Here is a 24,093-nt window from a genome sequence, read left to right as displayed (position 1 = left end):
GCTCCAAAGCTGTTGCAAAACATGCTCTTGAACTGGAAGATGCCTGAGCTTTGCATCATTTCAGGGTTGCATAGTAGAATGTTTTAATTTACATTTGTGAAACTATTAATTATCAGCAATGCCATGAATTCCCATGTGCCTCATGATGTTGTGTACCCTTCATATCCTCTGTACCTGTGCTGTATCTACACAGCCATACAGGTATGCGTGTGAACAGTGCTTGCATTGCAACTTGCTCAAGAGATCATCCCTTGCTTTCAGGACTGACAAATAACACATTTCTCTGGCAGGAAGAGGACTCTCTACATGGCAAGTTATTAAACTGATGTGAAAATTGAGTTGTAATATTAATTATGCAGGAGAAACACGCTGCACAGTTACCATTCTGTGGTTTCCTAGGCTTTGCTCTATGTGAAACTTAGAAGAAAGTTTTGCCAACTTTTAATAAGCAATTGGCTGTGATATCACATCCTTGCACTCTTCTGTATTCTTCTAGCCACAAGAAAATGTCATCCTTCAAGAGCTTTTAATAATGGTGATCAACAAAACAATTCATTTTCTGCCAGCACAGATGAAGTGTGCTTTTCACTTCATAGGGAAGGAAAAAGAAATCAAGAAAGGTGCTGCCAAGGGCTTTTTATATTTCTAAAGCTTTTTGCCTGTATTAGTCAGTTTTTACATTATTATTTGCTGTTCAATCCTGTATCTCATATAAGGAAAAAAAAAAAAGAACCAATTTCACTTTCAGATGTTTGGAAATACTTAAAACTTGCCTCAACAGTCAGATCTCACTGACATGCTGTAAGCAGGGATCTGGACTTCGATGGTTCCCAGAAGTCCCTTCCAAGCCTGGGCTTTTAGATGACTCTGCTGCCCAGCATGAAAAACTAAAGATGCAAGCAGGCACAATATTAGGTGCTTTAAGAAGGTGGGGGTGATCAGGACACATGTTCTGGGCCATAAGCTGTCATTTGGGGCATCTTAGGAAGGGTCTAGTTGCGGAAAACTTTACACGTCTGTTAGACTTTTTAAGAAACTTGTAAGCAGAAGATGCTGCTGGAAGAAACTTAACAGCAGACACTAATTGCTTACAAGGTATAAAATTCTCTCAGCTTTCTGAAAGACTTGTACTTGCCAACCAGTGAGGTTATTTATATATACGTATATATATTTTAAGTGTTAGCTATACCTCAGTTTTTGAAAGGGGTGACTTTACATTTTCAGTCATGTTCAATCTGTTCTTGAGAAAAGCCTTGCTAGAACTTGTAAAATGAAAAGGCCCTTTTCCACTGATCTCAAGGCCTCTTGCTTGGATCAGGATTTGTGAACGTGTGAATGCTGCCTGTGCTTTCCCTGCAGCTCAGAAGCAAATAAAAGTGCTGCAATGCAGGTGGCTGCTTGCTGAGGAATCCCCAGTGCTAGAGCCGACCAGGCTGTGATGAGGTGGCACGTTCCCTCAGCAGTGCCGGGACTTTCATGGGAAGAGTTTGTTGTCATACTTCCGTTTGAGCCACAAGCTTCTTATGAATGATACAGTACAATAGGCTGTTTAATATAAAAATGCACATTTCTTCTATTTTCTTGTTGATGTGTGCAACCATTTTCCTTTAGAGAGCTGGCTATTATGTGGTGAGCATAAACTTCATGACAGCTTTAGCTGGCATTTCTTTTCAAGGACTTTAAGTCCTTTGAGTTTGAAAATAATAGAACAGGGCAAGTGTATTACTATTGTTCAGTAATTTGGCTTTTGAAATAAAGTTTTTGCTTTTGAATACAGAAACATATGCATGCTAGTATGGCACTGTGTGCATGATCTGTGTGCATATTATGTGCATATATTTACATTTCTGGCATAATATGGTGTAATTGAAAAGACCTGTGCAACATCAGCCAATAGGCTATTATGTGGAAGTAGACAGGATTTGCTTACCAAAGATCTAATCGATTTTTACATGACTTCAGCATTTCCAAAATGCAAGACATGTAATAACCACTTCAGATACTATGCATTGTTAAATTATTTAAATGTATTCCACTTCCCAGATTTCAAGGTCACAGTGAGATATTAGCTGTTCTTTTTCTTTTGTTATCATGGAAGTAGTATGGACCACTTATGGAAGAAAACTTCAGTTAGAGCAAATGAATATATAACCAGGCAAGCTTAAAAAATAGCTAAAATAATTACAAGGTAAAGCAGAGTCTGAAGTGGACAAGTCAGTATTCTTTATTTCAAGATGGTCAAAGGTGTTTTAAATGCATCATTTGTGCCCTATCCTTATGGCACAGTAATTGTTGAATCATTTTTGAAAGTCTCATTTGAAAAAGTGATGCATTTTTTTAAAAAAAAAATCTTCAAGTTAAAAGAAATGTCACCTTGACTAAGCCTACTCAATGCAGCATATAAATGAAATGCTCATCTTATTCTCATTCTGACTACCAACCTCTTTCTTTTGTCTGGAAAGGGGACAAAACTCACTCTGTCTCATGACTGCAGTGCTGAAAAGAGCAAAGTCACAAAACTGCAGGATCCTTCATTTTCTTAGCTGTAGGTATGTTTATGGAGGTCATTTATTTCAGGGTAGGTCTGTACTTTGACAAATAAGCTTCTGAAAATCCAGTCACGCTTGTAAATGAAGTTTATGCTTTCTGTTGTGTTAATATGCTTCCAAATTTGGTAACTTTGAGCATAAGTAAAATATCTTAAAGTGTGGGATATTTTGAGAGAGGTATATTGATAAACATTATAAATTGATAATAATGATAGTGGCTAGAGTTGTACAGTTATATATTAATCAGAAACTGAAACTGGTGGGATTGCTTATGTACTAACGAGATGATTGATACACCGGGGTGTTCTCTAGAAGATATGAAAAGGTGTGGCTTTAATTATTAACAATCAAAGATGTATGTTTCTATATTGGTTCCTAAGAAAATATGGATGCTAATCACAGACCCTATCATAAGGGTCTTACAGGATAAGCCTTACAGGATAAAATTGCTAGTGGGGTGTTTAGGGATAAAATGATGACGATCAACCACTCTTGGCAGCATAGGTTTCAGACAATGCAAAGGAAGGCTGCCTGCTTTCATCTCCTTATGATTTTTAATAGCTGTATTGAATAATGTGCTGCACCTGCTTCATTGAAGAACCGTGAAGATGGATGGTTCTCAGTCAGAAATACGCGTTTATATTCTGAACCATTGAGAACTAGTACTTATGCTCACAGCCTCTGCTTTAATTTTTGAACAGCTAGAGGGTGCTGCTTGAATATTTAATATGCAATTACTGTTTAGTTTTTTTTATCATAATGTTAAGTCAAAGATCAAGATTCAGGTATATGAAAGAGACAATGCAAATTTGCTGCATGTCTCCAAAGGGTTACAATTCCAGTAAAAGGGTACATTTTTCTTGCACTTAACCTGCTTCCTTCATGTGTTGAGGTTAATAAAATCCACACCTGTAATATTAAAATGGGCTAAATGAAAACTAGTAGGTTTTTTTCTATAGTACTCTGTGGTGTACTGGTATGAAAGCGATGATGACAGAGAGACTGAGCTAGAATGGGAGCCAATTAGCAGGTGAGCTATTTTTACAAGAATCACAGAAAAATGGGTTTATAAGTAGGATGTAGTAGAATACAGTGAAATAGGGTTTGGAGTGGTTCCTCCAAAGTGGCAGCAGCATTTGGAGAAAGCACAGACATGCCATTTGAACAATGTAACAGTGGGTTAAAGTGCAGATATCAGGGCAGATTGGAAGCGAGTCTTTATTTTTGATCAATAAATAAAATTTAACTGAAACTAAATGAGTTCCAAGGGCTGTGCCACTGAAGTCAGGTAGCTTGTGTGTTAGAGGCTGCCATGTAGTTGGAGTTGTGGACTAGGAAAATATAAATTAGTGAGAACATACATAAGCAACTGAGACACAGCAAAGGGATTTTTAAGTTTTTGTTTTGAGAATCATGGAGTTAAATAAACGTTTCTGTTGTGAAAACAGCAAATGCTTATATCAGTACACTTTATTAAAAGAGCTCTACATCTTCCTGAAATTAATAACATTTTGTGGAGAAGATCTTGAAATAGAAGAGGTAGTGGAATGGAAGCGAAGAAGGTGTCCTAGGCTTTTAGGTTATATCAATAGCAGGTACAAAAGGTAGGGAACTGCCTTGTGAAATAGGAAAATGATCTTTTAAGCCGCATTGTCAGGACTGCAGTGTTTTCAAGGAACTTGTTTCTGTTTAAGTACGAGAGTTTGGCTTCATATACACTAATACCCTCTCATGTAAAGCCATGCCTTGGACTTAGTCTTTGGTATTTCTCCTCCTGTGGCAGATAGGTGATGGATACAAAAATATACTGTTATTACCATAGGCGTCCTATGGAGAATATTGGATAATGAATTCTTTTTCTTTTTGAGAAGCAGAGAATATGTGAAAATGGCAGCATTTTAGTACTTTACTTTCATTACAGCATGTCTATCTAGAGGGCATGCTATTTATGTCTGTAACATTTCTTCTTACTGCTTAGCTGTAAAAATGTTAGATAAGACTAATATATGCTATAGCTTTATTTAAACTGCTGTGATTTATGGAAGATATTACTGAGTTATACAAGTTTCTTGTTGAGGTAATATTCGAGCAGATGTTTTTCTGGCATTTTCAGCATTCGAATACTCATATTTTACAAATTCTCAGTTACATAAATTTAAGGTTTCATTTTGTGTGTGTACGTGTATGTTCAGGTATGTACAAGCACATGTAAAGTGGTCACTAAGATCTGTAAAATAACAGATCAAGACTAATACATTTAAAGCAGAGCAACATCTTAGGGCAGATTCTTTTGCGTTGTAAACTGTCACACTTTTGATGGGTTTGACTAAATTTATGCTATCTGCATGACTGAGTGCATTCAGTCTCCCCCCTGCATGGGCAAGTATTGACATGTAAGTACCTCAGATAGTAATTTAAGGCTTGCTAATGAGTTGCTGAGAGCTCCCCTGACTTTCAAAGGTGCTTATATAGATATGAGAGAGGAAGTTTTTCGCACTCATCTTTACCGCGCTTCTGCTGAAACGAAATATATCAAGAAATATTGGGGTTTCATTTGAGAAATTCACTATTTTTTTCCTCACAGCCCAAAAAGGTCTGTCTTGAAGCTCTCTGCTTTCATTAAACATCTTTAAGCAAGATCATTATGATCTTATTCAAACAATCAACTGCTTGTTCGTAGTATGTATATTGATGTACACATCTGACATAAGGCCATGTAACTATGTAGTTGTCACCAGGAGATTGCTTCAAAATATTGATTGCCATGATGCTGAGCATCTAAGGAGCAGTCCTCAGCCACACTTCCTTCCTGAGGGCCAGGCAGTTTTCCCTCTTGGTGTCTATGTTTCTTTTCCCTGGCAGAGTCTCCAGAGGAGCAGTGCCGCAAGTTTGCTCTTCCTCTCACTTTTTTTCTGGGGAGATGAACTAAAATCTTCCCTGTGCTTGATTCAAAGGAAATGTGCTTGAATGTTATGAGCATTGTTTAACACTTATGAATTGAAGGGGAAATTGGTGTGAAAAGTAATAGTTTTCAAGTGCTAGAAAAGGGCACGTGGCTGTTTTGATAGATGTTCATGCTTGCCAAAAGAAAAGATGATTAACCTGAGAATTTTGTAGTACTTCAAACTAGAAGATATGAAATAGTATGTTTGCATGAAGCTATTTCTTTTAAGCTTAGCTTCTGTTTGGCATCTTTTTGAATGTGTTACAAAAATGCATCTGATTGGAGGAAGAAGAGCATATTGCCTAATAAAATTATAATACATCTTTAATGATGTATTATTCCAATAGAGACTGCTTCTAAATGTAATTTTTTGTTATTTTGGTGTTGGGGAGGGGTCATCTTATTCTAAGAATTTTTATAGGCCATATATATATAAATTTTTTTTTCTTTTTTTTTTTTTGGTAAATAGTCTTTTATCAGTGTTCCATTTCTAAAATCCACCACTGGGTTCTCTCTAGCACAAATGAGTTATGTTTTTGTTTGCTTCCCAGTGAAAGCTCACCTTGTTGTAAAGCTCTCAAATGCTGCATTTGGCTCAGGTTTCTGTCCAGAACTGACACTCGCTTTAACCTGTTTTAACTCATCATCACATTTGGAAATATGTTTAAGGTTATGTTGTCTTAGGGCAGAAGAGATCTAGAAAGTCTATTATTTTTTGCTATATAAAAGAAAAAATATTTTAAATCCTTTGCCATCTGCGACGTGATCATACCATGAAGAAATTAAGTTTTCTTTCCTAGAATAGTCTACAAATCCTTATAGTGTGTCCTACAGCATTGAATTAACATTTACTTGACATATAAGTTTAATCACTTTCTCTCCTTCCCAGTACATAATTTAGTAAAATGGAAATAAAATGGCTTGCTGCAAAAAGATATCACGAAGTTCTGTTAATCTTAGCAGTTCAGCTGCTCCGATGTCAAACAGAATACATCAGCAGTTTCTTCAGTGTATCACAGGACAATACAAAAATTCTTTGCCACTCTATAATAAAGGTATATATTTAGATGAAATGCAAAATATTTTTCATTGAATTTTCTCTGAATAATTGTGCTTTAATTGTGCTAGAATGTTGCTTCATGTTATTTATCCATGAGTTTATTAACATCATAAAATAATTTCCCTCTTTTTCAATGAGCACTAGAGCCGAGAACTTGAAACTCTGTTTGATATGAAATACTGGTTTAAGTTCTGCTAAGAAATGGTAGGGTATGTTTTGGAAGAGGTCCAGTGGATTATTTTTTAAACTAATAGCTTGTTCAATAAATAGTTTTATATTACTAGAAAAAGATATACAAATTAAAAAGTATTTGATAATAATAACAAACTGGGGCAAGAAAACAGTAATAATCCACAGGAAATTCTCATTAAGAAGAGCTGCGTGGAGAGATTTTCTCACAAGAGCAAATACAGCAGGAGGTACAGTACTTCTGAACTGCTGCTGGTTTGTAATACTGGGTAATGTAGAAATGAGCAGGATCAAGCAAATAAAACTCTTCACAGCTGAGTAACTACTGGGACCTAAACTTGTGCAACTGCTGTTCTAAATGGCTGCTCTAGCATTTGCTGAGTGAAGATTCTGACTTGCTGATGTGCAATCAAACATATTCTATGTGTGAGTGAAAGGTGGTGTGAACTGTACCAAAGGCCTCAAAAGGCTTTTACTATCAAAGTCACTGTGCTTGAATATGTAAGTGCCCATGATTTTCCGTGTAACTTGAATGTCTGTTTATTTCAAATGCCTAAAAAATTGTTTCAGTTACAACTTGTAAAAGCAAAAGGACAAATACTTTGATACAAGATATATAAAACTTCTTGTTCAGAATATCAAAATGACAAATTTTATTGTCACAGAATGTAATTTTTCCCCTCATTAAAAAAAAAAGAATAAATCAAGAAATGCCAACAGTTTTTGTAAAGAAGGCTTTAAAATTGTATGTCTGGATAGGAATAATTCATACTCCATACAGAGCAACCCTCTCTTTGGTTGCTGAAGATTTCTATTAAGTGTTGCTGATCCATGGTGCCATGGGAATCTTATAGCACTTGTGCTCAGCTTTTGACAGTTTTGTTACTTTGCTAAAGGAAACAGCCCATAATGTTAGCTCGAAACCTCTTCTGATTGAGGCACTTGAGTGCTCTGGGAAGATTCAGTTGGAAAGAGAATGAGAACTTTCAGTTACAAGTAGGGTCCCAGTCTAATGACCAGTGTTGCAAAATGCAATTTCTTTTCCTCCTAATTAGAAATTGTAGAGTCAGCACTGGAGAAAGGAGCTTGAACTTTCAGGTTTTCCTGATGTCTGGGTCATGCACTGTATATGCTTCCTAGGAGTCAGATTTCTTAAACCAATTCTTTCATTAAACATAGGAGGCAAACAAACCCACTCTAAGGCTTCTTCATCAGAAGAGTCTTCATTATCAGTGTCAGGAAAAATTTACATTTTATTACATAGTTTCTCTCTTTCTCTCCCTTTGAAAACTTAGCACCCTCCTTTTCCAGCCCTCAGCTGCATAAGTAGCTGTCAACAACACTCAAATTTAACAGAAAATCAGCTGATATTTTGTATTTGACAATTCCTGACATTGACCTGCTGTTAAAGTACATTTTAATTAGGTGCTAAAAGATGTGCAGTCTTGTTATTGTCACACTTTCCTAATATCCTTCTCCTCCAGCCAAAAAAACCCTCCAACCACACTTTTTCTATCTGAGGAACCCCCCATGAGGATTGGTATTTTGAGAGAAACTTTCGTGGAGCATCTATCATAGTGTTATATCCACAGATGCTGGTTAGATTGTCACTACAATGATGTATCCATGCCAAAGAAAAAAGACCTTTCATTTTAGCCATGGCATTAGATCTCTTTTAATTTCCTCTTCCTAGTGACTTCCTGCAACCACGTGCTGCTTGGTTTATCTTACTTCTGTTGGGCTTCTTTATATTTGTGAACTCCCTTTATGAAAGTTTTTAAAACATTCTGGAACACCTCAGAAACACCAAAGCAAAAAACCAACCAAACAAAAAAAAAAAAAACCCCAAAGTTAAGCATTAGCTTTGAGTGTGGGGTTGTTGTTTTTGGTTTTGTTTTTTTGTTTTTTTTTTTTTCCTTCCATCGAGGTTTGTTAAGGTTCCTCCAGCCTCATGTCAGCAGCTATAATGTGAAGAGGCTATTTTACTCTAAAATCATGTCAGAAGCTACTCAAGGGTGGCTGTGGTACTCCTGGATCACTTAATTTTGTCAAGAGATTCAATTGGGAACTGCTGTAAAGCTCTTCTCAATAATGGGAACTTTGAGTAGGGTGCAAGAGTTCTCTTGTTGTGCACTGTGTTCTCCCTGTCAAACTGCATTGCTTCAAGCTGTGCTTTGTTGCTAGCTCTCCAGTCACTCTCTGGGGTGTGTTTTGATCCAGAAGGAAGATAGCAGTGCTATAGAAATTCCAGGAGGAATCTGCCAGTGCAAAATATTTTACAAACACAATTTAAAATGTGCAAATAAGAGAAAAAAGGAATACTTCATTATGTTAATGGTAAATCTTGCAGCTTTCTATTGTACCTTCCACTTAATATTTCTGTGCTTATGTTTACCATTCCTCCCTACCTCTTATACTATATTCCTTTTGAAGCTGGATCTTATTTATGGGGCCTGCTTTTATTCACATGAAAAGCAAACACAGAAATATGAATTCTCTCTTTCTGAAGAACTGCCCACATAGAAAAGGAATGCCGAATCATTTTCCTATTTAACACATCTTCATGAGCATTCATCACACTGCTCATTTAATCTAGAGCCTGAAGCAATGAGACCTTATGAATGAAACTCCCAGGACCAGGATCCTCCCTACCATATGTCACCACTTCCCTGAAGAGAGATGGAGGTTGATACATGAGAAGCTGTTTATAAACCAAACTAATCCTTGGTAAATTGTGGGTTTGGCCCAGAAATAGCACAGGCAGGCAAAGTCATCAAACATTTTTCCTGTTTAGGTTTTTCCTTTGAAATAAGCTTATGTAAAAAATGGATACATAGAGACACACAGATATAATTGAGTAGATATGTGTACACTAGCATTAGCTACTTTAAAGTCAAAAGGAAATTTTTCTAGAAAGTATCTTTATAGTTTGACTGGTATTCCTGAACTAAAGAGAAGTTGTATAAAGCAGAAATAGAGACAAGGCTTATCCATACTGCTATCCATATTTTTTTCATCGAGATTTAATACTTCTTTTTTAATGTCTCCAAAAAGATTTTTAGGTTGCTAAGAAATAGGTAGTTGATAGTCATGGTGGTTTCTGTCAATGGAAAACATACATAATTAAATGACAGAAAGACGTGTCTATGTGACAAGGAGATTCAGTCTGTAAGAGTTTGGCTGTAGACTGTCAACTGTGATGTATTGGGATCATATATGATATGTTACTGAACTTGCTAAAAGATTTGAATGGGTATGTTTTCTGATTTTATGCATCCCAACAATTAAATGATACTGAACGTTTCAGAGCACAACTGATATAAAAATTCCTGATCAGTGCCTGCAAGCGAGATCATCTTACCTGTATTTTTCAGGAATTTGAGTTTATTAGTCCACAGAAATTCAGTAAGATTACTTATTTTGTCATGAAGACATTTTGTATGAGATATATATTCACACTGCCCCTGCCCCTCCATATTGTTAGTCATATGGAGGAAGAAATGAAAGAAAATTTGGATAGATCCAGAAGCAATAGTGTCCTAATCTCCTGTTTCTTATTAAAATATGCCTTTTCTTCTCTTTTATCCTATGAATTTGTGAATTTCAGCTTCATAAGCTGAACAGCCTTCTCCCAGTTTTAATCCAGCTATGAATCTAAATATGTGTTTCTGTAAGAAGTTTGTGGCAATAGTAAATTATTATGAATTTTAATAGTGTCATGCTAAGGAGTTTAGTCTGGGAAACGAGTGGTGAAGCAAGTTAGATCCATTTAGGTTTTGAATAAAATTGTTTTCAGGTGTTTTTGACAGGCACACAATCCAATCATGTTTTGACTATCTAATTTATCAAGTAATACTTGGTAGCACGAAAAGAAAGTTATTTTGCATTGCCAATTCATGTGGTCTCAGAGGAATTATTTTTTTATTCAGTTTTACTTGGTTTTATTGCCTTCCTTAACAGTAGTTTGAAGATAGTTCTTCTCAAGTATTAGCTTTTTTTATTTTTCCTAGGCAAGCAGTGACTTGTCTGTATTTTTTCAACAGAGCTTTATTTGAGCTAGTTTTTTCCTAGATCTAAAAAATGGAGAATAATTTGAGAATAGATTATATTAAGATGTTTGTCTTTCATGGTATTGCTAGACAGTTATGGAGAGCACAGCTTCAGTTTAAGCATTTACAGCAGCTCTGCTGGCAAGAAATACATGTAAGGCAAAAACACAGGCATGACAAGAATGGAAATGGCTGAGCAGAAAGAAGTATAATCAATGATGAGTAACTTGTAGAGATGTATGTTATTGCTTGGCAAAGATTTCTACTCTGTGTGTTTACTTTGGGGTTGGAAGAGACTATAGTTTAGTGCCTTTTACCCTGTAGCCATAGTAGTCAATTCCTTCAAGGCTTGCCCATATAGGTAAAGCAGTTTAGTCAACAGGCTTTCTCTTCTCAGTAAAGAAAAGTTAAGAGTCAGGAACTAGTTGCTGTATGCTTCTAAAACTTCCATCTGGTCAATTGTCCATAGCAAGGAATCAGCAGGGTTTTGGAAATAAGCCTAGCTTATCTAAAATCCACCACAAACCCTCAAGAGTTGGTATCTGTGTATCACATGTAAGGAATTGCAGTTGCTGTAAGTTAGGGTGAATGACCTAGTAATTAAATGTTAGGCACACTGAAATTGGCCATAATGGTGTCTATACTGCATATTTTTTTAAGAATTTATTGAAATCAGATAAAGTGAAAAATTAACCTACTTGGGAGATAGGTCTGGATTCTGAGGCTATTTTAATGACAGCCATAATATTTGGACCAAATATAGGGATAGGGTTTAGGGACTAGGTTTAAATTTAAAACTTGTAAATGCAGGGTAATGTCAATAAACTTTCAGAGATTTAGACAGATGTTAAGACTAACCTAATCTATCCTGAATTCTGCATATTTGGTTTATTTAAAACCAAGTAAAGATAGCTTTGTTTCTTTCAAATACTGTCAACTAAAGGGATTTCTCAGAAAACTCACAGAGAAGACTCTCCAAATAGAAAAGTTTTAAGTGAGAGCTTGTTCTGTGCAAGGTCATTTTTAATTTCTAGTTGACTTGAAAGACGCTGAATGTCAAACTGCACTGGGAAACCTTCATACATAATTAGAGGCTCAGATTGGCTGTATAGTCTCAGTGATGTCTTTTATTGCCAAAAAGAGTAATTTAATTACTGTCCATATGCCCTGTTGGGCCTGACTGAAGCCCCATGTTGCTTAAATAGACTTGATTAGTAGAAATGTTTATACGAAACAAACATCTTCACCTTCCTCAGCCAGTCTTGGATAGGGCCTTTTTCTGCATCTCTTGCTTTTCACTTTCAATGTGATATTCTACAAACAGAGACACTTATAATTCATCCTGTTGAGGTATTCATAACCCAATAACTCAAACCTTATTTTTAATGATTAATTTTGGATGGCATTGCGCTTTTTCAAAGCTATTTTTACGAAGTAAAAATTTCTCATGTAACAAAGGTCTCATAAAATATGTCTCCCTGCATAGATTAATTGAGATAAATTTTCACCCAGTGTTTAGATGTTTCCCTTCTGAATATATATTAATGAGTATGTAAGTTATTCCTATTACACAAGCAGGGAATTGAGGCTCAGGAAAACTCCACAGTTTGTGCGAGGTTACAGAAAAGATAGGACTGAACTCAGGGCTCTGACTGATCATCACAAACCTGTCCAGCTTGTGTCTCCAAGAATCATTGCACATCATTCATTTCAGCTGTGGAAGCGTTAGCACTCTAGATTTGAGGAAGTCGTACCTTTGTTTGTAGCTGATGTTAAAAACAGTTTGTCATTTTTATTTATTATTTTTTCATATGCCAAACACAGGACTGTTAGGAATACTGGTTCATTAAGCTTCACAGTGCCATCTGTCCAGGGTAGATACTCTTGTCTTTATAATACAGCTTGCAAAAGCTCAAGAGGAACTTCTTGCGAGAGGTAACAGTAAATGAGTCTGGAACAGAATTCACATGGCAAGCTATAGCAGTGTTTGATTAAATCTTAGTATTGTATGAACATAAATAGGGTTTTCAGTTGGGCACTTCTAACATCAAAACCAAATTTGACAGTAGATTTTTTTTTTGGGGGCTATATTGTTCTGGCCAAGAAAGATTATGCTGGGAATTCTAGCCAATACTAATGAAAATGTTATTGTTAGCATAGTTATTGCTGGTATCATGATCTCTGAAATGAACTGTAAAAATGCAGTTTGTACATGCCTAATCCAGAAAACTATAAAGAGCAGCAAGTGTCATAAGGCTTGCAACCTGTTGCCAAAAGATATGTCTCTTTTTGTGGAATGATTGAAGTTTCCTTTTCTGCCTTTGAGCACAAGTATTGATTATTACTTTTTGTCTGTCTTTAGTAATGGGCTGCTGCTTTTTCACACTCATTTTTTTGTGTTATAGCTTATCACCTACTCATTGCAAAATTCACAACACAAACATAAAACCCCCCAGCCCCTTCTTATATTTCTGTGGGTAAAGCCATCACATTAGTGCCTGAAAAATAATTTGCAGCTTTCTAAAGGAAAAAAATGTTTCCCGTTGTTATTGGTGTGATTAAAAACAAAGAGCCAAGAGCATTATGGTCTGTAAATTTTAGGGATTAATGTTGTGATCCCTGCCCCTCCTCAGTGGTCTTGTAAAATTATTTGTTCAATTGCAGTACAATGACTTCTAAATGTAACTTTTTCTAGCCACCCCTGGGAAATCTTAGGATGCTCATCTTTGGGAAGTGATAAATGAGGCTGAGTATCAGAAGAGAAATTGTAGATGAAGAAATGAATAGCTGTGGTGATTGTACTGCATCACTGTCTGTGGTATACTTTAGTCTAAGCCAGAATGATTCCAAGGGAAAAGTCCAGAAAATCAGCAACTTTCACATCACAGAGACGACATAATTTTTTACTTGCACAATTTCAAATTTTGCAGTTTGCATTAATTCAGGCTAAAGCGTGAAACAATCTGGAATGAGTCTTACTAGTCACATGCTAGACCACTGGATGATGCTGTCTTTGTGAACAGATACCATTGACTAGTGTATGGTATGGCATGTCTGTTCTGACCAGCCAGATGTCTGACAAAGAGGAAACATCCCTGCTCTTAAGAAGTATTTCTTCTGTTATGTGTAATTTTCAAATTTTTTGAATAAAACAAACTGAAATTAAAAAGTTGCTTAACCACTAACTTTCTCTCCATGACTTCCTAAGACCGTTAAGTCCATAGGAATGCTTTTAGCAAAAATACTTGTGTAAATATGTTACTTTCCAAATACTGAGTGTGCATCTGGGCAGAAAATGTGTGACACAAGAGAAACAGCTTTGATGGCTGTCCTACTAACGAATCCTCCTCTGTTGCTTCCCAGCAATTAACATCTAAAGAATAGCAGAAAATTGTGCTGTTAATCTTTAAATCGGGGCTGTTGTGCTTTGCAGTGTAGTGTTCATCCCACCCCTATTCTTTGGCCACCAAGGTCATTGGTGGTTCTGCCTGGGGATTTTATCTGTTTCATCGAATACAAGATTTCAAGCTGGAAATTTTAATCTGACACTTACTGTTTTACTTTTTCAATAATGTTCGCCACTTCATTCCACAGAGCTTCTGTTTGTCTTTCACATTGTTTATATTGATCTAAATTCTCCTTTCATGTTCTGTCCTCAAACATTGCTCAGCCAAGCATAAAAATTAAATAACACCCACACTGTGTTCTTCCTGAAATTTAAATACTGAATCTTTTTATTTCTGACAGAAAAGTCAGAAAATGATATTAAGATGGGCAACTCTGTTTCTTCTCAGAAAATTGCACTCAGAAATTATATGCCTGTGGAGCTGAGTTAGTTTGCATCTATCAGACTTTTGTTTGGATTTTCTTTTCTGGGAAACTTGGAGATATTGTGAGGTCTATTCTGAGATAGTTCCCAGGAGCAATAATTAAAATTCTTTCTTAAAATTTTTAAGAAGGCTTTTGGAAAAGTTTCTGCTGGTAAGTCCAGCCATTTGAATGCTTGACTACATCCTTTTGTCAGAGTGATAACAAATCACCTTTCAAAACCCATTTTAAGTTCACTTTTCGCTTTGTGGGTAGCTTATGCTGTAAATAGTAATTCTGAAATCTGGATCCATGGTAACTGGCTCTGAGCTTTTGGCTTGGAAGGCTCTGAAGATGAGGCAGTACTAGTGTAATACATGCATTTAAAATGAGAATGCAGTGTTGGCATCTTGCATTCTTGTAGACCAATGTTCTGTGTAGTGCATTGTGATACACAGACTTCATAATTTTCATTTTCTTTGAAATGGAAATTAACTTTTATTGATGTATTTGAGACTATACAGCTATAGCTTTGCAGAGGTTGTAAGAAAATCCTGCAATAGTGATGTTCTGCATATGCAGGAGTGCCAGAAGTAGATTTAATGTATGAAAACAACCTGAGGTTCATAGAAGTCTTGGGCTGAGTTTGCAGCACACACTTCCTGTTCTTATGTTACTTGTGTTTCACCTGCCACCTAGGTTGGCATAGCACAGTCACTGTGGCCTGGGGTATTGGGTGCCTGTCCTAGGTATTTGTGTCCCCCCCAAAAAAAAATCAGTGCTAGAAGTACCTTGGAATCCAGTAAACATAGGAAAGAAGTTGAAATGCAGAGGCAGGAATGTTTATTTCTGAACTGGTGTGTGAGAGGAATTCAGAACTCGGATATCTGTACCAAATACTGCTCACACAAAACTTAAGGCTTTTGTGGTTGTTGTTTTGGGTTTTTTGTTGGTTGCTTTAATTTTTGTGGTGAAGAAACAGATCACTTCAGGTTGCTTCACTGTTAAAGGCAGTGATGTAGAAGTTCTCACTGAAAAATCTTCTAATATTAGAGAGATTGTTGGAGGGCAGATGAAGTGGTCAAAGGTGAATGATTGTGAATGTCAAATAGCACTTTAACTTCAAACATAGTGGTTTTGGAAAAAGTCAAAACCTGACATGAATTATAGCTATTAGTTATAATATATAATATTTTAACAGATATTTGTGGTCCATTTATCTTAAGATTTAAATTTGTACTTTTGCATTTCAATATAAACTGTAGAGATGGCCCTCCCCAACAATCTCTATTCTTACAGTATAGCATCTTTATGTTACCTCACAAGCAAAAATGGGTTACCTAGTATCAGAGTTACATGATGCTCTAGTAAAGTTCAGATATCTAATTTCATTCAATCTGGATGGTCTATGTTTGCTCTTGTTACTTGCAGATAGTAATCATTGGTCTCGTTAATTAAATCTTAATAGTTTCTTTTTATTTACTTTTTAGTCCATCTATTTTCAAAAGAAATGAAAACAGGAGCTAGTATTCAAAATCCCTTTTCATCTTTAGGAGAGCACCACACTTTGAACTCTGACATACTTACTCTTTGGGAATCCTGTGAACAGATCTTTCAAGCACTATTATTTAGTAGAAAACACAAGTTTTGGCAGTGCCAGGCAGGGGACATAACACAGTGTGTAACAGATCCAGTGGCACAGAATTTTTGCATGTGATCCTATTAAGAGGTTAATAGGATTTATGAACTGTACACTTTTAAATTCTTGTAACAATTCCCATTGTAATTACTACAAATGTACCACAAAAGGTTCAGGGTTAATTTAGTTTGTGTGAGTTTACAAGCTTATCCATGGCAAATTTGGGTTTAGAATCTTAAAGAATGTTTCTCTAGAGATTTCTGGCACTTCTAGTTTGGGTCAATATTTCTGTCTTACCTCTTACCCTGACTGTAGCCCTCCCACTCCTGTTGGGGTTTTAAAGTACAAAGGAGGTTATGTTTAGACAAAAAACCCAAACCAAACCAAAAAACCCACACAAAAACCTAAAAAAACTCAAACAAACAAAAAGAAACCCCCCCCCCCCAAAAAAAAAAAGAAAATCAGAATGCTTGGAAAAAGATTCTTCAGAATCCTAAATAAAATTAATTTCGATTTGTCTGTAAAATGAACTGTGCATTGTCATGCTCAGAGAGCTGTCTTTTATTCTCATGGGTAATGCAAATGTAAAATACACAGCAGTTTAATTCTACTGCTTTCTGTACCCTATGCATTACCCATGTGGAGTGGTTAATATTCTTGTGTGGTTTATCTCCCATCCAGCCACAGTCTGAAGTGGATGTAAGACGTAGTTCCAGGCAAAATATTTATATTCTGGCTTCTTGATGGAAGGACGCAAATGCTGGGTAAGCACAGCAGAAGTCCTGCCTCCTCTAAAGCATCAGACTGCAGCACTTTATATAATGCAAACAGATGAAGTAGACACTGTAAATTGATTATCTTTGGTGCTTCAGGGGAGGGAGGGGAAAGATTGCTTGCTGGTGGGGAAAAAAGTTAACTTGTATTCAGAGAAGATTCCCTGTATTGATCAGTGGCTTGTTACACTGTGATAGGAGTGGTTTGAAGTGGGGATGGTAGATCAAGGCAGTCAGCCAGGCCTCTCATAAATAGCTTTCATAAATGGTGCTGGATAAATAACTTTGAATCTCTGTAAATGATTCCTTTCCTATCTAGTCTGTCAGGAAAATAAACTTCTAAGGCCTCAAATGTGTTTTAAAGGCAAAAGCTAAGGGTATTGAAAAGTGAAGATGAAAAATCCATGCTAGTATTGGCCATGATGTTTACGTTTGCTTAAAAAAAGTATTTATATGCTTTTCCTATGTTTTCTCCATGAGCTACTCAAAATAAGGATACTTTAGTTCTCTTAATTCCTGCTGTAAGGAGCTACTTCAAAACACACAGTACGTTGGACAACTTGAGTATATTGACAGGGACACCTCACACTAAACCATGTCACCCAAGACTGTCCAACCTGGCTGCCAGGGATGGAGCATTCACAACTTCCTTGGGCAACCTATTCCAGTGCATTTTGGGATGTTATACCTTAAAAAGGTGTAGTTGTTTTTCTTGTGGATATTATAAATGAAACTATCACATTTGAACATCTGAAGTACCTCAAGAAAATATTAGTGCCTATGGAAATAAGGGAGAAGGTGCTGCTGAGGGAGAGAGGTTGGGAGGTGTTACTGGAGCATGAAAGGACATGCAGAATAAAGGTAAAAGAAAAAAATCTTTGCAAAACTGTAAGGTAAGCTGTAAGTTCTGGAAACTGTGTGGACACTAGCTGGAGATGAACACCAAAGGAACAAACCTATAATATTTAATTTTCAATGCAAACTGCTAAAGGATCACCCATCCCTAAAGTGAATAACTCTTCTGCAACAATGGTTTTCTGTAACATTTATATCTTGCTCAAGGCTAATCAGGGGAGGCTTATAAATTGTTGAAATTGCTTTATAGCATATTTAGAGCTCATTTCACAGCAGTTTTAAGGGTCTGCAATGAAGCTAATAGCCTGCTGCATTTCTTAAGTGTTTGTGATTTAAAAAATGGTGTAACATAACACTTCAGAGTTATTTCCAAAAATAACATGGTAAATCTAATCGTTATATAATCAGTACACGATAAAAATCCCAGTGCTGTGAAGGCCTATTTCACTGTGCTGTCCAGCGTTTCACATCTTTGGCAGGGTGATTCATGCAAAACAACCACATGGGAAAAACAACAGACCAAAATGTTTATCAGGTCTAAAATCCTCATCAGGGGAGAAAGAACTTCACTGGTTTGTGACAGTAGCCCTTCTCTTTTGTGAAGCTGATCCTTTGGAAGAGGTTAGAGATTATTTTGTCTCATCAGCCACCACAAAGCAAGAGCAATTAACCTGAAGAAACTGCTCTTTGCTCTGTACCCACGTTTAATATAACTTGTTATTACTTCCTGTATTGAACTATCAGAACCATTTAGAAATGAGAAGTGCTGAACACTACCATAATCGAGTCACTTGTAAAAGTCACATAATAGGAGGAGATGGAAATAAAGTTGTCTTAGATCCTTCTTCACATAATTTAGTTGCAAATTCCCATTGGTGAACTGAGGAAAATCTCATTTACTGATGTACAGTTTTTTATTGAAGAAGCAGTAGTTGCATCCATGATATTTATGTACTATGAAGTTTTGACAATTGGATAAATGCGTATTGGTTAATGACATGATCACTGCATATAAGTGACAAGCTCAATAATGGGAATGTTAGCGAACCAGTTCTCTGATCTTTTTTTTGTTGTCCATGAGCCTGGGGGTTCAATGGTGGTACAGAACATCCCATTGTTTTTTTTACTGATTGGGCTAATCAGTTTTCACCTTGCTTGACCTACCTGTGCTTAAAAGCCATTCCTAGTTTAGATTAGCTGAGATCTGGCTGGTTGCCACAGATTCTCAAGTTCTTGATAAAGGAACTGTGGTGTTTTCATTAATTACCAAGTTAGTCAATGAAGTTATTTTTTTCCCTAAACACCATAAGGTGTATGGAGTAAAGGATATAAATAGAGATCTTTTTAATAAGAAGATCCAATGATATAATGCCAACTAGAATTTGTGCTGGGTCTCTTCAGTCATCTTGAAAAATTAAGAGCTGCTGATTTCTGGTTTCTTATTACTGTTGATTCACTTTTTCTTACCATTCATATATGTATGTATTTGTCTCAATGGCAGGCACTAGGGGTTGTTTGTTAAATATTTTTCATTCTGTAATACAGTCTTTTAGTCTTATTTATGAATTTTCTGCATCTCAGTGCTGTTTATTCATCAATCCTCAAGGACTGAGTTTGTAATTAGGTTCAGTAGGGACCTTAAGCATACCAAGGATACAAGTCAAAATTGGTATTTAATGGCCGCTGAGTCAATATATCATATTTAACATAAATACTGGCCTGACGATTCTGTGCATAAGCCTGGACTTAATAATATCTATAGCTGTGTTTCTCACTTTTTAGTATTTGACTCAATGTGAGAGTTGGGATTTGTTTATGGCCTCAGTGATTTGTTTACAATCGAAGTGGCAATGTGCCTAATGTGGTAGTGCTGGGGTTTATTGAATAAATATATGTTGAATAATAATGGGATAGTAGATGTTACAGTTCTCCATGTCTGCAGTTCCACTCTGCTCTGGAGGCTATTAGGATTTCGAATCAGATGCATGACTTAAACTATAAATGCAAATTTTACATCCTAACAAAAATGCTGAGACTGAGTATTAAAAACACCTTTTGTCTTCAGCATGACATCAGAGCTACTTCTCATTTCAGTGGGTCCACTGTAGTTAATTGTATCATGCTGTTACTAAATATGCATGAATTTATAGTAAATTATTCCATGTACAAGACGACATCTGTTAATTCATTGCTTGCGGTTTATTAGGCTAATACATGTAAACTGCTCTAAGCAATAGATTATAAGATTAGGGCTTCAGTATTTAGGGATATCATTAGGCATTGTATGCTGGAGGTAGACTTGACAAAAGCTCTTTACTAATGGAGTAGATTTAAAGAAAAATCTGCACGAATTAATTTTAATTACTGTCATATTAAAGGATATAAACCCAACTAATGTCAAAGGTGTACCAGGGCTGTTGATTCAGGGATATCACATGTATATAATTAGAGAACCCTGTTTACATAAGTATTTCTTCAAATAAACAAACATGCGGACTTCCCTTTGAAACTGCAATCATGCCATGGCCTGAATTTTTCAGGATTTTATATGTTCTTCTATATACTTTTATTTGAGCTCTGTCATGAAGTTCAGGTATTCAAACATTAAGAAGCAGCAGCCAGTTGGGATCACTGAAGTGGCTGTGTGATAAATAGCAGGAGAACTCACAGGCTGAAGACAGGACAAATCCAGATATTGCATGTGTTTGTGAAAAAAAAATATTCTGTCTGGCTGTTTGTTTTGTAAAGAGTAAAGGGAAATATTAACATGGCACAAGCAGTCCTCTCTCAGGATCTATCTGCCATATTAGATAGTATTCTTTATCTGTTGTTTTCTAATTTACCACCAAGATTATCATTTTGGTAAGACAAAGGCAGAAAAGGGAATAGGAGAGCTTCAGACAGCCCTACTTGCAATATCTCATAAACACTGCCAGCTAATAACTTTGCAAATATGGAAAGAAAATGACAGCATTGGAATAGCATAAGTTAGATTGGATTTGGTGCAGCTTGAAGAAGCTCTGATGAGCTATTACAAAACAACAACTTGCCTTTTCAAAGGAAGAACATGAACAAAGTCTGTGATCCATGCAACAACTCAATGGATTGTCATCTGAAATGCAGTCTTTCATTGCTGTTTTGGAAAGCTGAATACAGAGACCATTTCTTATACCAACAAATGCATTTTGCTGTACAAATAAGTGTGTTTATTCATTATATTTGTTAATTTATTTTTCTTTTTAAAAGCTCCTGCTATAGAGCCTTGCTTTAAGCTCTATGCTGTAGTGGTACTCTGAAGTTATCTTCTGAAACAGCAGGCTGATCTGTGACTTAATGTTCCAACAGAACAGAGAGGTTAGTAAGGGCCATGACAGCCAGGGGCTCTGGAGGAATCGGTGACTCACAGCTCAGCCAAAGCACACTCTGAAGCAGAAACTCCACCAATACTTGAAATGATGCTGTTCTCCTTGCTTTTGAGCAGTGGGTGCTCAGGTCAGTTTATCCTGCCCTTTCAGCCCCATTCTTACTGCTCGGGTAGGGTCTGGAGTAGGTGGCAGCACAGAACTGACTCTTTACTTTTTATTTTTCTTTTTTTTTTTTTTTTTTTTTTTTTTTTTTTTTTTTTTTTTTTTACCATTTAGATTTGCCCCCCTCTGTGTTTTGAAAGTCACTGACTTCTGTGGGAAAGATCGAATGGCATTTAATGTCAGGTCTATGCTTATGATTTGCAATGGGTGAACATATGCTATATGGAGATATCCTAAAATGGATTTTAGCATTCCTGATTTTTTTGATTGTTTTGGATCAGATATCTAATCTATTTCTCTTTGAACTCCATTTTCTGCCCCATCTGTCTCCCTAAGATTGGAAAATGTCGGAAGTCAGATGCATGCAAACAGGCATTAGCATCTAGCTCTGAATACTTCAGCATCAACGGAGGCAGGAAAAGCTCCAGCTCTGCTGTATTAACTGTTATACATGAATAGTTCCATCACAGTGCAGTAGGGAATTGTGACATATACGCAAAAACTGTTACAGCCATCATTCATTTTCCAGTAGAATAATTCATAAACATTCATAAAAGTTTAGCTATGCCAAAGTGGCAAACTTCCTATCCTGCTACCCTGAAAAGCCTCAGATTTTTCATTTTACAATGTAAACAATTTATTACAACACCTTTTGATTAGAGTCATATAAATCTCTCAGCAGTGAATTCATTGCATATATTTCTTGCTGAGAATGTAGCTGCAAGTACAGCGTCCTCTGATATTCTTTCAATATAATTTACTTAGCGAAGGTAGCAGAACCACAATAACACCACAGAAATATTGGATCAAAAATTATACAGTGAAGAGTATTTTCAAGGGGAAGAGAGCATAACAGAAAAGGAGCAAATAAAGGATTATTTGCTGTGTGTTGTTTGCAAAATGTTTTGAACATTTTATTGAATATTTCTTCCATGTGAATTATGCATGAACTCCATTACCTCTGGGAAGATGCAAAACACTATATATGACAAATGGAATACATGACCTCCTGATGATTTCTAAGATATTGCTTTAAATGGAAAAATGAACGATTTAATATCTACCAAGGATTATTTTATTTCCTTTCAACATGGGTAAGCAAGAGCCTTGCAGTAAAGGGAAAGTTTCTATGTTCTCTTAGTGGAGTCTGCTGCGTGACATTGGAGGGAGATACTGCATAGTGGTGCTCTGAAACTTCATTCTTATAGGCTAAAACATTCTCTTTCCAGTAAGCTGCAACTGAAAGCGAAGTGTAGTCTAATTTCTTTAATAATTCCGGTGAAGTCTTGTAACTTTGTAAACCTTTACATGCCCAGCACCTGACTGGTGTTGGGTTCAAATCATGAATCATTCTGATATATGAGCTAGACTTGCCCTTTTGAGACAACCAAAAGCTATTACCATGTAAGCGAATAGGCTTACAAGGCTGGCACAAGGTGGCTTTTCAAATGTGGTGGTTTTTCTCCCACTCCTGTGCTCACTGCTTTTTGCATCACATCATCTTCTAAACAGGGCCTACAAGAAAGCTAGAGGGACTTTTTACAAGAGCAAGTAGCAATAGGACAAGGGGGAGCGGCTTTAAGCTGCGAGGGTAGATTTAGATGAGACATTAGGAAGAAGTTGTTCCCTGGCTTGAGAGGATTGAAGAAGCTTGAAGGATTGAAGAAGAAGTTGTGAGGGTGCTGAGGCCCTGGCACAGGTTGCCCAGAGAAGCTGTGGCTGCCTCATCCCTGGCAGGGTTCAAGGCCAGGTTGGACGGGGCTTGGAGCAACCTGCTCTAGTGGAAGGTGTCCCTGCCCATGGCAGGGGGTTGGAACTGGGTGAGCTTTAAGGTCCCTTCCAACCCAAACCAGTCTGGGATTCTGTGATTCTATGATTCTTACAGCTTTTCCATATTAGATCGAAGATGGGCCATAAGTATCAAATGCATTTTTTTTTCTCTTCATACTTTGAAGAAAATGTTAAAGTTTAGAAATGTATTCTTAACTGCAGCTTTATAGTAAGGTGTTCATCCTCTCAGTGAACCTTTACAAGATATTTCAAATAATGAAATTTCTCTTTTTTTGGACTGTATTTTAAGAAAAGAATTTTTTTTTTCTTCCTTTGTTATTCATGTGAATTTTAAAGACTTGAATATGTGAATGCTTGTGCAAGGTTAAGTTAGTGAATCTCCGAAAGTTAAGTTGATTCTGTGGAAAGGCAATTACGAGTATGATAAACATGAGCTAAAGTACACTGAAATACAGAATTAAGGAAACATGCAGTTGGAATTCCAGCTCTCACTGCTGGCATTACAACATGAAACTGAAACAGTATTTATTATTAATCAGTTTAATCGTAATTCAGTCTTTTTATTGACAGCATGCTTCTGTTATGTAGTTCACCTTACCAAGAAAAAAAAAAATCCCACCCCCAAACCAAAAAATCAAACCAACCAACCAACCCAAACACCCCAAACTAACAAAGAACAGTTACAAAAAACTAATAGAGTGGTGAAGTCATATGCTTGTTATAGTTAAAAACAAGAGGAGTTTTACCTGACTCCTTAAAAATGTCAACTCCTACTAGGCTGCCTAACCACCACTGAAGCTCATAGGCATTGGCTAGAGCTCTGCAACAGTAAAAATGGTAGGAAAAAAAAGCAATGGAACAACTGGAAAAAAAAATCTACTTTTGTTGCAAGATTTTTTTATTTTTGATC

This window comes from Strigops habroptila, chromosome 12 (genome assembly GCF_004027225.2).
Source record: "Strigops habroptila isolate Jane chromosome 12, bStrHab1.2.pri, whole genome shotgun sequence".
In the NCBI taxonomy this organism is placed as follows: Eukaryota; Metazoa; Chordata; class Aves; order Psittaciformes; family Psittacidae; genus Strigops; species Strigops habroptila.
Note: the sequence above shows the minus strand (reverse complement) of the source record.